This window comes from Athene noctua, chromosome 9 (assembly GCF_965140245.1).
Source record: "Athene noctua chromosome 9, bAthNoc1.hap1.1, whole genome shotgun sequence".
In the NCBI taxonomy this organism is placed as follows: domain Eukaryota; kingdom Metazoa; phylum Chordata; class Aves; order Strigiformes; family Strigidae; genus Athene; species Athene noctua.
The window spans coordinates 15,557,869-15,574,448 of NC_134045.1; the positions used below are offsets into that span (position 1 = coordinate 15,557,869).

At 50.1% G+C, this 16,580-nt stretch overlaps 1 pseudogene; it reads right to left on the reverse strand.

Annotated features, from left to right (window-relative positions):
- Window positions 1-16,580, reverse strand: part of LOC141963933 (neural-cadherin-like) — a 99,192-nt pseudogene that overhangs the window by 33,860 nt on the left and 48,752 nt on the right.

Here is a 16,580-nt window from a genome sequence, read left to right on the forward strand (position 1 = left end):
TAAGAAGCTGTCATTCTTTTGCTGCATCATCCATCAACCACGTCTGTTATTCATCAGGCATAATAGTGATTGTCATTACAACAGAGTATTGTCACAGCATCAGTGTCACTCAATTTGCCTGCAAATGTATTGTTTTAGCTGCAGCACTGATTTTTGACACATCCTCACTTACCCTGACATTTCTGTGACAAGGGGATACAGACTATTCCCCTGACATCATTTCTGAAAAGAAACTGCTGCAAGCCACTGTATAAACCTTTACTGGTTTATCAAGCAACAAAAGCCCAAAAGTATTGTGAAAAAAATGCTAATGTTTCTAAAATTTTCAGAGACCATAAATATTCATTGGTAAAAAAAAGTATGTAAGAACCATACATAGTTATCTATGTTAAAACTATGGAGCTAATCCTAAGAGATATTATCAACCAGATGTTAAGATTCTTTGAGCACTTACAATACATATTTTTACAAGCATCAGATATACTACCCCTGTGGCAATCAGACACTTTTAAAACTATCATTCCTCTTTAGGTACCAAAGTATCTTTAGAAATTTAACTCTTGGAAGCTACAATTTTATTTTTAAGTCAGAAAGGATAAAAAGAACTCTCAATAAACTCAGGATCATGTTTCAACACTTGCAAGTTACCTGCTGACCATATTTTTGGCAACATTTCAGAATCTAACATTAATACTGCAAAAACATGATTTCCCCTGAAATTAAAATTTTGTACTCAGTGATCTCTACGAAATAAAGAGAAGGAATAACTTAGCACAGCTTACCCCTTTCTATAGATTCAAATGCTTGTGCTTTGAGAAATTTAAGTGCAGATTTTTAATTACAATTCAAACAGGTTAAATATAATGTAGTTTAACTGAAGTTAATTAAGTCACTTTAATCTTTCCATGGGATTTCAATTTGATTGCCTGTTCCTGTCTCGAAACATCCTCTTTTGTTTTTTCAAGCAATAAACATCAAAAAATCCCTGTTAATTTAAAGGGATATGCCAGTCTACTCAGATGATATGTGTTTATGCTTTTCTTTTAACGAGGACACTGACGTTGTGGTATTTTATCCTTTGGGGTTTTAAAAATATGTGACTACTGAAAATAATTTTAAAAGATGTAAAAAACAGTATTTCAGAACAAAATACTTGAACTGCAAAGTATTCTCCACATATTTTTCATTCTCGTGTATGCAGTACTCTTGGCTAAATCATCATTGGTCATGTGAATGATTTTGTCTTTATATGAAAGTATACTTACTTAGTTCATACTTTTGCCTTCACTAAAATAAAACAGTGGTAGTTCATTCTGCCTACAGATGCATCATTCTGTGTCACTACAACACAAGTAAACTCAGTTAAGGAGTGTTTGTTCACACATGCATAATCAGGACATAGACGTAAGCATGGGGAAAAAAAGCCTCATCTAAAAACCCAAATGCCCACTTTAAACCAGTTGAAATTGAGTTATTTTAAAAGTTGCTCAAAGAAAACTACTCCAGCCAGAACTGTCATCCTATTGGATTTTTTCACCTCACATGGCTATTTGATTACTAATAGTATCTTTGGCTAATCACAGCAGATGAATGCCAAGCTTTGAGTGCACCAACAGGCCTTTCAAACTCTTCCTCCTGTTCCCTGGTTTTGGCTGCCCATGTTCAAGGCCAGCTCTGACAGGATGCAGCCGGCTAACCTTGGATCAGACAGTCAGTTGTCACAAGCCTTGTCTGTGGCCTCTAGCCCATGTCTTGGGAGCCGCGCTTAAGCTCAGGTCCTTTCCCAAGCCCCGTCCCCGCCAGTGTGTGCTGTATCTGGCCGTGCATCTTGCTGCCCCTGACATTGCCTTGCTGCCTTGGCTTCCCAGCTTGACCCGAGACCTGCCCCATCACTGCATGTTTGTCTGGAGACCACTGGACTGTTGGGTGAACCACGTTTATATCACAGGACCTGCTCTGCTCTTCTTGCTCAGGATGGTGGTCTGTGGCTGTGAGGTCCTGGCCCCTGTCTGCCTTGCTGTCACCCTCGACTCCCATTTCACCTTACCCTGCAGAGTAGCCTTTTCTTGCTGCACCTCTGAAACTAGTTTCCTAAATTGAATGTTATTCAAATACCTGTTTGACATTTTGGAATGTCACACTTACTGTTATCAATAATAATATTCTCTATTAAGTTACCAGTTATCTATAATAATGCTCTTTATTAATTTACTGCCTGAAAGCAAACACTGAACAAGTAAGACAGGTCAATTACACAAAGCTTTTAGGAAAATTATATGGGTTTTTTTAACATTATAAGACAGCCTAGAACAATTGCATCTTTTCCGTGCACTTTGTACAATTAGGTTAGTGTTAGCTTCAAAAATAGCCTACACTATCCAGTTTTCATAACTGCTACCTAAAGAAGACCAAATTCAAGCTGCATCAGAATAAACATTATGACTGCAGCAGCAAAAAGATAATATAGTATTACCTTTCTTAGGGTCAATAACAAAGTTTCCTTTTTGATTCCCAGACAGAATATCATATGTCACACCATCTCCATCAGGGTCAACAGCATTAACTGTAGCAATCAGTGTGTTTGGGCCTGCATCTTCAGAAACAAAACTCCCGTAGCTGTTAGAAGAAATTATAACAACACAGTTACAAATTTAGACTGAAAATAATATATCTAGCACTTTTACAACAGCTACTGACTACCTGTACAAAGGGTACTGCAGAGATTTGTAATTTATTAATGCAATTACACTGTTAAGATTCTTCTTTGTTAACCGGTGAAATAATAGTACTGACGATCTATCCAACCATTCATGTCTTTCTGTCGTTACCGCCTATGGATTTCCATTGCAAACTTTCAGCAGCATTGAAGCTCTGAAGCTTAGCTTTGCAACAAGTCTTGGGCTAAATGCAGAATTCACTTTTTTTAAATTTAAAATAATTACTTTCATGATTCAAAGATCAAAGAAAACATTTGGTAAGTTAAAGCATTGCTTGTTACAGCACAGTTTCTGACACAAGCTGTAAAAATGCTTTCAGCTTAATCTTTGCAACAGCATGAGAATCAGATGTGGAGGATATGTGCATAGTGTCAGTTTTACAAAAACCTCATCTCAAGTCCAGACACATTACTGGCATTGTAAGCTCTTAAGAGGCATTATCAGCCTAAGCTTAATGCTCTCTGGAGGAGAAAAGCCTCCTGCTTTAGCAAAGTCCCAAATATTTCTTATATTTGACCAGATGAAGCATAGGCCAGACTAAACATACTACAGACCTGTCCACAGCAGATATGCCAAAGCTCAGCCGTAAGAATGAACTACAGCTGGTTGTATGCAACAATATAGATAAAATATATATGTACCACTGGGTTCAGAGTGCTTATGCACCCACTCTCCATATGCTGAGAATAGGAAAAAATTCAAAGAAAAAGAAAATGGATGCACTGAAAACCTCTCCCTTAGCTTTTGCTGTCTAGATACGTGGGTTTTCATCAAAACCTTCACAGAGACAGCTTTTTTTCTTCTCCCAATTTAATATGCAATAGAGTAAATTATTCTGGTTTAGCTCACTCACAACCCTCAGGACATTGTCTTAACTCTGAATCTGGAAAGCATATGAACAGTAATTCTGATAATTTTGAACATGAAATATAGGGACAGAAGAGTTCAAGTCATCAGAAGAGGTCTCTTAAAAAGAAGAAAGTAAAAACTGACAAACTTAAACAGAGTGGTAGCCTTAAGCATTTTATAACTGAGATACAGAATAACTGTGATGAAAGAAAGCTCATGGCAAGGAATCATAAAGTTTATACTGGACTGTAAATCTATTTAAACAAAAAGCTAGAAGGACAACATCATGGTCTTGATTTCTATTAGCCTGTCACAGAGCATAACATTAATTGCAAAGTAGTTTCTCAACAGGACCTAATTTATGGGTGCTCGTGATGAAGCAATTTCACAGAAACTTCAACTTAGTTCTGCCTGAAATTCACCTTTGGGTTAAAGATTTTTTTCATAACTGGAAAGATAAAGCAAAATCAAAGCCTGGTTAACCTGGTTAAACAAAAACTTGAGATAATTTGAATTCCAGGAGCCAAATTAAACTCCAGTCAGTCTACACATTGTTTCCCTGCTAACGCATAGGGAACAGAAGGGCTTCTTGTGAATGTTTAGTAGTTTAAAATAATGTTCATTTTAATCATATTCTTCAGTAAACTTTAAATATAAGACCTGGCAGGTTTGGGTTGGTTTGGTTTTTTTTTAAAAAAACTATGTTTTGTGCTTCCAATTTGTTAGACATGTTTACAGCATCTTTAATACTAGCACTCATTTCTGATTTTAAAAAATAGAAACAAATACAAGATTAATAGATACAGATAAATACTCAACGACCCAGAATACTAAAATAAATAAATAAATGAAAAGTAGGCATCATCTGAAGAATGAGAAACTGAATCTGGTTTAGTATTTGAAAATGCATAGCAATCTAACAAAAAATTACAAAAGATCAACTTTTCCAAGCCATATCTCCTAAGCAATGTTTAGGAAAGAAAGGAAGGCTGAAGATTTTGAAACCAGAGGTCGCCTTTACATGAAATAAGGACTGTCAGTGAGGCATTCTGCAAGATGGAGGGAGGGAGGCAGACATGGCTGCAAGATGGAGGCAGGCAGTCTGCCAGAGGGAGGCAGTGAGGCAGGCAGGCTGCAAGAGGGAGGGAGTGAGGCAGGCATGGCTGCAAGAGGGAGATAGGGAGGCAGGCAGGCATGATGCAAGACAGATGGGGCATGCAGGCTGCAATAGGGAGTGAAGCAGGCAGGCTGCAGGAGAGAGGGAGAGAAGCATTCTGCAAGAGGGAGGGAGTGAGGCAGGCAGGCTGCAAGAGGGAGGGAGTGAAGCATTCTGCAAGAGGGAGGGAGTGAGGCATGCATGGTTGCAAGAGGGAGGGAGTGAGGCAGGCATGGCTGCAAGAGGGAGTTAGGGAGGCAGGCAGGCTGCAAGAGGGAGGGAGTGAGGCAGGCATGGCTGCAAGAGGGAGATAGGGAGGCAGGCAGGCATGATGCAAGATAGATGGGCCATGCAGGCTGCAATAGGGAATGAAGCAGGCAGGCTGCAGGAGAGAGGGAGTGAGGCATTCTGCAAGAGGGAGGGAGTGAGGCAGGCAGGCTGCAAGAGGGAGAGAGGGAGGCAGGCTGCAAGAGTGAGGCAGGCAGGGAGCCTGAAAGAGGGAGGCAGGCAGGCTGCACGAGGCAGGCAGGCAGGCATTGCTGCAAGAGGGAGGGTGTGAGGCAGGCTGGCTGCAAGAGGGAGGCAGGCTTGGGGGAATTGAAAGGCAGGAAAAAGTGGGGGTCAAAATGGAGTGGAAGGAGCAGAATGACTGGCAGGCTGCAGGAAAGTGGAGGCCTAGATGCCACAGGGCAACTCTCTGCCAGGAAAAAGGAGATGCAGAAGGCGGAGCACGTTCTGATGGGCATTAGTGTTTGAAAAAGGCTGGGAAGCCAAAAAGGGATGAGAGGCTGTAGTGGAATTAGAGATGGTGAAATCACTTGAAAAGGAAGGGGGAGACCTACAGGCGCATTTTGGAAGGAAAAAGAGGGTCAGCGAGCAAGACAGAGGAAGAGAGATAATGATGAGTGGAGACTACAAAGACAGAGAGAAATCATCTGTGGGGGGAAAGGAAGGTGGGAAGGAAGGAGAGCAAGAGACCGTCAAGAAGAGAGAGGGATTGAAGGGATGAGAGAGCAAGAGTTTGAGAAAGGGAGAGGGATCGGCATGGGCTACAAGCTGAAAGGGAAAAGGCCGTCACGGAGCAGAAGAGAATGGCACAGGGAGCTGGGCACCAGTTTATACCGAGTAAGAACACCACAGAGAGGGGTATGGATCTCTACAGGCAAAATGTTTGGGAGAGGATGGAGGGCTGAGAGAAGAATGGAAAAGGGACAGGCAGTGATGGAGAAAGAAACAGTAGCAACGGAGAGATGAGAAGAGGGACAGGTCCGAGGCAGAGAGGTGGGGAAAGAGCATCAAGCCAGCGATGGGAACAGGCCAGAAGGCTCAGGAAAGAGAGGAGGCAGCATTGAGGCATCTAGAAGACAGGTGAGCAACAGGGAGCCAGAGAGCAGGTGACGACTGCCGAAGAAAGAGAGACAGGGAGTAGGATGCTGGCCTGGAAACAACAAGAGCAACAGACAGAAGTACAGAGAGTTGGAGCCTGAGAAACGACAGGAAGAGCGAACAAGAGAGAGAGAGATTAAGCCATCAGTAGATTCAAAATCTTCCATCGATTCAATTCCTCAAAGAGCACATCATGGCACGAATGTAGGCCGTGCAGAAAAGCTGCAGGAGACCTAAAAGAGAGGCTGGAAGGGAAATACAGGCCAGAAAAGTGGGGTATCCAAAAAGGGGTGGGAGGCCGAAAAGAGGTGGGAGGCCGGAGGGCAGTAGAGGCCAGAAAAAAGTGGAGGCCGAAAAAAGGGTGGGAGGCTGAAACGGGGTGGGAGGCCGGAGAGCAGTAGAGGCCAGAAAAAAGTGGAGGCCGAAAAAAAGGGTGGGAGGCTGAAACGGGGTGGGAGGCCGGAGAGCAGTAGAGGCCAGAAAAAAGTGGAGGCCAAAAAAAATGGTGGGAGACTGAAACGGGGTGGGAGGCCGGAGAGCAGTAGAGGCCAGAAAAAAGTGGAGGCCGAAAAAAAGGGTGGGAGGCTGAAACGGGGTGGGAGGCCAGGGGAGGGTAGAGGCCAGGAAAAAAGTGGAGGCTGCCAGACGGAGGGAGGGAGGCAGGCAGGCTGCAGGAGGGAGGCAGGCAGGCAGGCATGGCTGCAAGAGGGAGGGAGTGGGGCAGGCATGGCTGCAAGATGGAGACAGCCAGTCTGCAAGAGAAAGGGAGTGAGTCAGGCAGGCTGCAAGAGGGAGGCAGGCAGGGAGCCTGAAAGAGGGAGGCAGGCAGGCAGGCTGCAAGAGGAAGTTAGTGAGGCAGGCATGGCTGCAAGAGGGAGATAGGGAGGCAGGCAGGCATGATGCAAGATAGATGGGGCATGCAGGCTGCAATAGGGAATGAAGCAGGCAGGCTGCAGGAGAGAGGGAGTGAGGCATTCTGCAAGAGGGAGGGAGTGAGGCAGGCAGGCTGCAAGAGGGAGAGAGGGAGGCAGGCTGCAAGAGTGAGGCAGGCAGGGAGCCTGAAAGAGGGAGGCAGGCAGGCTGCACGAGGCAGGCAGGCATTGCTGCAAGAGGGAGGGTGTGAGGCAGGCTGGCTGCAAGAGGGAGGCAGGCTTGGGGGAATTGAAAGGCAGGAAAAAGTGGGGGTCAAAATGGAGTGGAAGGAGCAGAATGACTGGCAGGCTGCAGGAAAGTGGAGGCCTAGATGCCACAGGGCAACTCTCTGCCAGGAAAAAGGAGATGCAGAAGGCGGAGCACGTTCTGATGGGCATTAGTGTTTGAAAAAGGCTGGGAAGCCAAAAAGGGATGAGAGGCTGTAGTGGAATTAGAGATGGTGAAATCACTTGAAAAGGAAGGGGGAGACCTACAGGCGCATTTTGGAAGGAAAAAGAGGGTCAGCGAGCAAGACAGAGGAAGAGAGATAATGATGAGTGGAGACTACAAAGACAGAGAGAAATCATCTGTGGGGGGAAAGGAAGGTGGGAAGGAAGGAGAGCAAGAGACCGTCAAGAAGAGAGAGGGATTGAAGGGATGAGAGAGCAAGAGTTTGAGAAAGGGAGAGGGATCGGCATGGGCTACAAGCTGAAAGGGAAAAGGCCGTCACGGAGCAGAAGAGAATGGCACAGGGAGCTGGGCACCAGTTTATACCGAGTAAGAACACCACAGAGAGGGGTATGGATCTCTACAGGCAAAATGTTTGGGAGAGGATGGAGGGCTGAGAGAAGAATGGAAAAGGGACAGGCAGTGATGGAGAAAGAAACAGTAGCAACGGAGAGATGAGAAGAGGGACAGGTCCGAGGCAGAGAGGTGGGGAAAGAGCATCAAGCCAGCGATGGGAACAGGCCAGAAGGCTCAGGAAAGAGAGGAGGCAGCATTGAGGCATCTAGAAGACAGGTGAGCAACAGGGAGCCAGAGAGCAGGTGACGACTGCCGAAGAAAGAGAGACAGGGAGTAGGATGCTGGCCTGGAAACAACAAGAGCAACAGACAGAAGTACAGAGAGTTGGAGCCTGAGAAACGACAGGAAGAGCGAACAAGAGAGAGAGAGATTAAGCCATCAGTAGATTCAAAATCTTCCATCGATTCAATTCCTCAAAGAGCACATCATGGCACGAATGTAGGCCGTGCAGAAAAGCTGCAGGAGACCTAAAAGAGAGGCTGGAAGGGAAATAGAGGCCAGAAAAGTGGGGTATCCAAAAAGGGGTGGGAGGCCGAAAAGAGGTGGGAGGCCGGAGGGCAGTAGAGGCCAGAAAAAAGTGGAGGCCGAAAAAAGGGTGGGAGGCTGAAACGGGGTGGGAGGCCGGAGAGCAGTAGAGGCCAGAAAAAAGTGGAGGCCGAAAAAAAGGGTGGGAGTCTGAAACGGGGTGGGAGGCCGGAGAGCAGTAGAGGCCAGAAAAAAGTGGAGGCCAAAAAAAAATGGTGGGAGACTGAAACGGGGTGGGAGGCCGGAGAGCAGTAGAGGCCAGAAAAAAGTGGAGGCCGAAAAAAAGGGTGGGAGGCTGAAACGGGGTGGGAGGCCAGGGGAGGGTAGAGGCCAGGAAAAAAGTGGAGGCTGCCAGACGGAGGGAGGGAGGCAGGCAGGCTGCAGGAGGGAGGCAGGCAGGCAGGCATGGCTGCAAGAGGGAGGGAGTGGGGCAGGCATGGCTGCAAGATGGAGACAGCCAGTCTGCAAGAGAAAGGGAGTGAGGCAGGCAGGCTACAAGAGGGAGGCAGGCAGGGAGCCTGAAAGAGGGAGGCAGGCAGGCAGGCTGCAAGAGGAAGTTAGTGAGGCAGGCATGGCTGCAAGAGGGAGATAGGGAGGCAGGCAGGCATGATGCAAGATAGATGGGGCATGCAGGCTGCAATAGGGAATGAAGCAGGCAGGCTGCAGGAGAGAGGGAGCGAGGCATTCTGCAAGAGGGAGGGAGTGAGGCAGGCAGGCTGCAAGAGGGAGAGAGGGAGGCAGGCTGCAAGAGTGAGGCAGGCAGGGAGCCTGAAAGAGGGAGGCAGGCAGGCTGCACGAGGCAGGCAGGCAGGCATTGCTGCAAGAGGGAGGGTGTGAGGCAGGCTGGCTGCAAGAGGGAGGCAGGCTTGGGGGAATTGAAAGGCAGGAAAAAGTGGGGGTCAAAATGGAGTGGAAGGAGCAGAATGACTGGCAGGCTGCAGGAAAGTGGAGGCCTAGATGCCACAGGGCAACTCTCTGCCAGGAAAAAGGAGATGCAGAAGGCGGAGCACGTTCTGATGGGCATTAGTGTTTGAAAAAGGCTGGGAAGCCAAAAAGGGATGAGAGGCTGTAGTGGAATTAGAGATGGTGAAATCACTTGAAAAGGAAGGGGGAGACCTACAGGCGCATTTTGGAAGGAAAAAGAGGGTCAGCGAGCAAGACAGAGGAAGAGAGATAATGATGAGTGGAGACTACAAAGACAGAGAGAAATCATCTGTGGGGGGAAAGGAAGGTGGGAAGGAAGGAGAGCAAGAGACCGTCAAGAAGAGAGAGGGATTGAAGGGATGAGAGAGCAAGAGTTTGAGAAAGGGAGAGGGATCGGCATGGGCTACAAGCTGAAAGGGAAAAGGCCGTCACGGAGCAGAAGAGAATGGCACAGGGAGCTGGGCACCAGTTTATACCGAGTAAGAACACCACAGAGAGGGGTATGGATCTCTACAGGCAAAATGTTTGGGAGAGGATGGAGGGCTGAGAGAAGAATGGAAAAGGGACAGGCAGTGATGGAGAAAGAAACAGTAGCAACGGAGAGATGAGAAGAGGGACAGGTCCGAGGCAGAGAGGTGGGGAAAGAGCATCAAGCCAGCAATGGGAACAGGCCAGAAGGCTCAGGAAAGAGAGGAGGCAGCATTGAGGCATCTAGAAGACAGGTGAGCAACAGGGAGCCAGAGAGCAGGTGACGACTGCGGAAGAAAGAGAGACAGGGAGTAGGATGCTGGCCTGGAAACAACAAGAGCAACAGACAGAAGTACAGAGAGTTGGAGCCTGAGAAACGACAGGAAGAGCGAACAAGAGAGAGAGAGATTAAGCCATCAGTAGATTCAAAATCTTCCATCGATTCAATTCCTCAAAGAGCACATCATGGCACGAATGTAGGCCGTGCAGAAAAGCTGCAGGAGACCTAAAAGAGAGGCTGGAAGGGAAATACAGGCCAGAAAAGTGGGGTATCCAAAAAGGGGTGGGAGGCCGAAAAGAGGTGGGAGGCCGGAGGGCAGTAGAGGCCAGAAAAAAGTGGAGGCCGAAAAAAGGGTGGGAGGCTGAAACGGGGTGGGAGGCCGGAGAGCAGTAGAGGCCAGAAAAAAGTGGAGGCCGAAAAAAAAGGGTGGGAGGCTGAAACAGGGTGGGAGGCCGGAGAGCAGTAGAGGCCAGAAAAAAGTGGAGGCCAAAAAAAATGGTGGGAGGCTGAAACGGGGTGGGAGGCCGGAGAGCAGTAGAGCCAGAAAAAAGTGGAGGCCGAAAAAAATGGTGGGAGGCTGAAACGGGGTGGGAGGCCAGGGGAGGGTAGAGGCCAGGAAAAAAGTGGAGGCTGCCAGACGGAGGGAGGGAGGCAGGCAGGCTGCAGGAGGGAGGCAGGCAGGCAGGCATGGCTGCAAGAGGGAGGGAGTGGGGCAGGCATGGCTGCAAGATGGAGACAGCCAGTCTGCAAGAGAAAGGGAGTGAGGCAGGCTGGCTGCAAGAGGGAGGCAGGCAGGCAGGCTGCAAGAGGAAGTTAGTGAGGCAGTCTGCAAGAGGGAGGGAGTGAGGCAGGCATGGCTGCAAGAGGGAGATAGGGAGCTAGGCAGGCATGATGTAAGATAGATGGGGGCAGGCAGGCTGCAACAGGGAGTGAAGCAGGCAGGCTGCAGGAGGGAGGGAGTGAGGCATTCTGGAAGACGGGGGGGGTGTGAGGCAGGCTGGCTGCAAGAGGGAGGGATGCAGGCAGGCAGGCTGTAAGTGGGAAGGAGTAAGGCAGGCATGGAAACAAGACAATGCAGGCAGGCAGGCATGGCTGCAAGTGGGAGGGTGTGAGGCAGGCAGGCTGCAAGAGGGAGAGAGGGAGGCAGGCTGCAAGAGTGAGGCAGGCAGGGAGCCTGAAAGAGGGAGGCAGGCAGGCTGCACGAGGCAGGCAGGCAGGCATTGCTGCAAGAGGGAGGGTGTGAGGCAGGCTGGCTGCAAGAGGGAGGCAGGCTTGGGGGAATTGAAAGGCAGGAAAAAGTGGGGGTCAAAATGGAGTGGAAGGAGCAGAATGACTGGCAGGCTGCAGGAAAGTGGAGGCCTAGATGCCACAGGGCAACTCTCTGCCAGGAAAAAGGAGATGCAGAAGGCGGAGCACGTTCTGATGGGCATTAGTGTTTGAAAAAGGCTGGGAAGCCAAAAAGGGATGAGAGGCTGTAGTGGAATTAGAGATGGTGAAATCACTTGAAAAGGAAGGGGGAGACCTACAGGCGCATTTTGGAAGGAAAAAGAGGGTCAGCGAGCAAGACAGAGGAAGAGAGATAATGATGAGTGGAGACTACAAAGACAGAGAGAAATCATCTGTGGGGGGAAAGGAAGGTGGGAAGGAAGGAGAGCAAGAGACCGTCAAGAAGAGAGAGGGATTGAAGGGATGAGAGAGCAAGAGTTTGAGAAAGGGAGAGGGATCGGCATGGGCTACAAGCTGAAAGGGAAAAGGCCGTCACGGAGCAGAAGAGAATGGCACAGGGAGCTGGGCACCAGTTTATACCGAGTAAGAACACCACAGAGAGGGGTATGGATCTCTACAGGCAAAATGTTTGGGAGAGGATGGAGGGCTGAGAGAATGGAAAAGGGACAGGCAGTGATGGAGAAAGAAACAGTAGCAACGGAGAGATGAGAAGAGGGACAGGTCCGAGGCAGAGAGGTGGGGAAAGAGCATCAAGCCAGCGATGGGAACAGGCCAGAAGGCTCAGGAAAGAGAGGAGGCAGCATTGAGGCATCTAGAAGACAGGTGAGCAACAGGGAGCCAGAGAGCAGGTGACGACTGCGGAAGAAAGAGAGACAGGGAGTAGGATGCTGGCCTGGAAACAACAAGAGCAACAGACAGAAGTACAGAGAGTTGGAGCCTGAGAAACGACAGGAAGAGCGAACAAGAGAGAGAGAGATTAAGCCATCAGTAGATTCAAAATCTTCCATCGATTCAATTCCTCAAAGAGCACATCATGGCACGAATGTAGGCCGTGCAGAAAAGCTGCAGGAGACCTAAAAGAGAGGCTGGAAGGGAAATACAGGCCAGAAAAGTGGGGTATCCAAAAAGGGGTGGGAGGCCGAAAAGAGGTGGGAGGCCGGAGGGCAGTAGAGGCCAGAAAAAAGTGGAGGCCGAAAAAAGGGTGGGAGGCTGAAACGGGGTGGGAGGCCGGAGAGCAGTAGAGGCCAGAAAAAAGTGGAGGCCGAAAAAAAGGGTGGGAGGCTGAAACGGGGTGGGAGGCCGGAGAGCAGTAGAGGCCAGAAAAAAGTGGAGGCCAAAAAAAATGGTGGGAGACTGAAACGGGGTGGGAGGCCGGAGAGCAGTAGAGGCCAGAAAAAAGTGGAGGCCGAAAAAAAGGGTGGGAGGCTGAAACGGGGTGGGAGGCCAGGGGAGGGTAGAGGCCAGGAAAAAAGTGGAGGCTGCCAGACGGAGGGAGGGAGGCAGGCAGGCTGCAGGAGGGAGGCAGGCAGGCAGGCATGGCTGCAAGAGGGAGGGAGTGGGGCAGGCATGGCTGCAAGATGGAGACAGCCAGTCTGCAAGAGAAAGGGAGTGAGTCAGGCAGGCTGCAAGAGGGAGGCAGGCAGGGAGCCTGAAAGAGGGAGGCAGGCAGGCAGGCTGCAAGAGGAAGTTAGTGAGGCAGGCATGGCTGCAAGAGGGAGATAGGGAGGCAGGCAGGCATGATGCAAGATAGATGGGGCATGCAGGCTGCAATAGGGAATGAAGCAGGCAGGCTGCAGGAGAGAGGGAGTGAGGCATTCTGCAAGAGGGAGGGAGTGAGGCAGGCAGGCTGCAAGAGGGAGAGAGGGAGGCAGGCTGCAAGAGTGAGGCAGGCAGGGAGCCTGAAAGAGGGAGGCAGGCAGGCTGCACGAGGCAGGCAGGCATTGCTGCAAGAGGGAGGGTGTGAGGCAGGCTGGCTGCAAGAGGGAGGCAGGCTTGGGGGAATTGAAAGGCAGGAAAAAGTGGGGGTCAAAATGGAGTGGAAGGAGCAGAATGACTGGCAGGCTGCAGGAAAGTGGAGGCCTAGATGCCACAGGGCAACTCTCTGCCAGGAAAAAGGAGATGCAGAAGGCGGAGCACGTTCTGATGGGCATTAGTGTTTGAAAAAGGCTGGGAAGCCAAAAAGGGATGAGAGGCTGTAGTGGAATTAGAGATGGTGAAATCACTTGAAAAGGAAGGGGGAGACCTACAGGCGCATTTTGGAAGGAAAAAGAGGGTCAGCGAGCAAGACAGAGGAAGAGAGATAATGATGAGTGGAGACTACAAAGACAGAGAGAAATCATCTGTGGGGGGAAAGGAAGGTGGGAAGGAAGGAGAGCAAGAGACCGTCAAGAAGAGAGAGGGATTGAAGGGATGAGAGAGCAAGAGTTTGAGAAAGGGAGAGGGATCGGCATGGGCTACAAGCTGAAAGGGAAAAGGCCGTCACGGAGCAGAAGAGAATGGCACAGGGAGCTGGGCACCAGTTTATACCGAGTAAGAACACCACAGAGAGGGGTATGGATCTCTACAGGCAAAATGTTTGGGAGAGGATGGAGGGCTGAGAGAAGAATGGAAAAGGGACAGGCAGTGATGGAGAAAGAAACAGTAGCAACGGAGAGATGAGAAGAGGGACAGGTCCGAGGCAGAGAGGTGGGGAAAGAGCATCAAGCCAGCGATGGGAACAGGCCAGAAGGCTCAGGAAAGAGAGGAGGCAGCATTGAGGCATCTAGAAGACAGGTGAGCAACAGGGAGCCAGAGAGCAGGTGACGACTGCGGAAGAAAGAGAGACAGGGAGTAGGATGCTGGCCTGGAAACAACAAGAGCAACAGACAGAAGTACAGAGAGTTGGAGCCTGAGAAACGACAGGAAGAGCGAACAAGAGAGAGAGAGATTAAGCCATCAGTAGATTCAAAATCTTCCATCGATTCAATTCCTCAAAGAGCACATCATGGCACGAATGTAGGCCGTGCAGAAAAGCTGCAGGAGACCTAAAAGAGAGGCTGGAAGGGAAATACAGGCCAGAAAAGTGGGGTATCCAAAAAGGGGTGGGAGGCCGAAAAGAGGTGGGAGGCCGGAGGGCAGTAGAGGCCAGAAAAAAGTGGAGGCCGAAAAAAGGGTGGGAGGCTGAAACGGGGTGGGAGGCCGGAGAGCAGTAGAGGCCAGAAAAAAGTGGAGGCCGAAAAAAAGGGTGGGAGGCTGAAACGGGGTGGGAGGCCGGAGAGCAGTAGAGGCCAGAAAAAAGTGGAGGCCAAAAAAAATGGTGGGAGACTGAAACGGGGTGGGAGGCCAAAGAGCAGTAGAGGCCAGAAAAAAGTGGAGGCCGAAAAAAAGGGTGGGAGGCTGAAACGGGGTGGGAGGCCAGGGGAGGGTAGAGGCCAGGAAAAAAGTGGAGGCTGCCAGACGGAGGGAGGGAGGCAGGCAGGCTGCAGGAGGGAGGCAGGCAGGCAGGCATGGCTGCAAGAGGGAGGGAGTGGGGCAGGCATGGCTGCAAGATGGAGACAGCCAGTCTGCAAGAGAAAGGGAGTGAGTCAGGCAGGCTGCAAGAGGGAGGCAGGCAGGGAGCCTGAAAGAGGGAGGCAGGCAGGCAGGCTGCAAGAGGAAGTTAGTGAGGCAGGCATGGCTGCAAGAGGGAGATAGGGAGGCAGGCAGGCATGATGCAAGATAGATGGGGCATGCAGGCTGCAATAGGGAATGAAGCAGGCAGGCTGCAGGAGAGAGGGAGTGAGGCATTCTGCAAGAGGGAGGGAGTGAGGCAGGCAGGCTGCAAGAGGGAGAGAGGGAGGCAGGCTGCAAGAGTGAGGCAGGCAGGGAGCCTGAAAGAGGGAGGCAGGCAGGCTGCACGAGGCAGGCAGGCATTGCTGCAAGAGGGAGGGTGTGAGGCAGGCTGGCTGCAAGAGGGAGGCAGGCTTGGGGGAATTGAAAGGCAGGAAAAAGTGGGGGTCAAAATGGAGTGGAAGGAGCAGAATGACTGGCAGGCTGCAGGAAAGTGGAGGCCTAGATGCCACAGGGCAACTCTCTGCCAGGAAAAAGGAGATGCAGAAGGCGGAGCACGTTCTGATGGGCATTAGTGTTTGAAAAAGGCTGGGAAGCCAAAAAGGGATGAGAGGCTGTAGTGGAATTAGAGATGGTGAAATCACTTGAAAAGGAAGGGGGAGACCTACAGGCGCATTTTGGAAGGAAAAAGAGGGTCAGCGAGCAAGACAGAGGAAGAGAGATAATGATGAGTGGAGACTACAAAGACAGAGAGAAATCATCTGTGGGGGGAAAGGAAGGTGGGAAGGAAGGAGAGCAAGAGACCGTCAAGAAGAGAGAGGGATTGAAGGGATGAGAGAGCAAGAGTTTGAGAAAGGGAGAGGGATCGGCATGGGCTACAAGCTGAAAGGGAAAAGGCCGTCACGGAGCAGAAGAGAATGGCACAGGGAGCTGGGCACCAGTTTATACCGAGTAAGAACACCACAGAGAGGGGTATGGATCTCTACAGGCAAAATGTTTGGGAGAGGATGGAGGGCTGAGAGAAGAATGGAAAAGGGACAGGCAGTGATGGAGAAAGAAACAGTAGCAACGGAGAGATGAGAAGAGGGACAGGTCCGAGGCAGAGAGGTGGGGAAAGAGCATCAAGCCAGCGATGGGAACAGGCCAGAAGGCTCAGGAAAGAGAGGAGGCAGCATTGAGGCATCTAGAAGACAGGTGAGCAACAGGGAGCCAGAGAGCAGGTGACGACTGCCGAAGAAAGAGAGACAGGGAGTAGGATGCTGGCCTGGAAACAACAAGAGCAACAGACAGAAGTACAGAGAGTTGGAGCCTGAGAAACGACAGGAAGAGCGAACAAGAGAGAGAGAGATTAAGCCATCAGTAGATTCAAAATCTTCCATCGATTCAATTCCTCAAAGAGCACATCATGGCACGAATGTAGGCCGTGCAGAAAAGCTGCAGGAGACCTAAAAGAGAGGCTGGAAGGGAAATAGAGGCCAGAAAAGTGGGGTATCCAAAAAGGGGTGGGAGGCCGAAAAGAGGTGGGAGGCCGGAGGGCAGTAGAGGCCAGAAAAAAGTGGAGGCCGAAAAAAGGGTGGGAGGCTGAAACGGGGTGGGAGGCCGGAGAGCAGTAGAGGCCAGAAAGAGTGGAGGCCGAAAAAAAGGGTGGGAGGCTGAAACGGGGTGGGAGGCCGGAGAGCAGTAGAGGCCAGAAAAAAGTGGAGGCCGAAAAAAAGGGTGGGAGGCTGAAACGGGGTGGGAGGCCAGGGGAGGGTAGAGGCCAGGAAAAAAGTGGAGGCTGCCAGACGGAGGGAGGGAGGCAGGC